Source organism: Bison bison, unplaced genomic scaffold, assembly GCF_000754665.1.
Source record: "Bison bison bison isolate TAMUID 2011002044 unplaced genomic scaffold, Bison_UMD1.0 scf7180017853857, whole genome shotgun sequence".
NCBI lineage: Eukaryota > Metazoa > Chordata > Mammalia > Artiodactyla > Bovidae > Bison > Bison bison.
This window is the reverse complement of record NW_011484430.1, coordinates 34906-35243: the sequence shown is the minus strand read 5'-3', so window position 1 is coordinate 35243 and position 338 is coordinate 34906.

The window sequence follows — 338 nt, the reverse complement described above, 5'->3', positions numbered from 1 at the left end:
CCTTCTGGGTCATCCCAGTACACCAGCCCCGAGCATCCTGTATCATGCATCAAACCTGGACTGGCGATTCATTTCACATATAATAATATACATATTTCAATGCCATTATCCCAAATCATCCCACCCTCGCCCTCTCCCACAAAGTCCAAAAAACTGTTCTATACATCTGTGTCTCTTTCGCTGTCTCGCACACAGGGTTATCATTACCATCTTTCTAAATTCCATATATATGCATTAGTATACTGTATTGGTGTTTTTCTTTCTGGCTGACTTCACTCTGTATAATAGGCTCCAGTTTCATCCACCTCATTAGAACTGATTCAAATGGATTCTTTTTA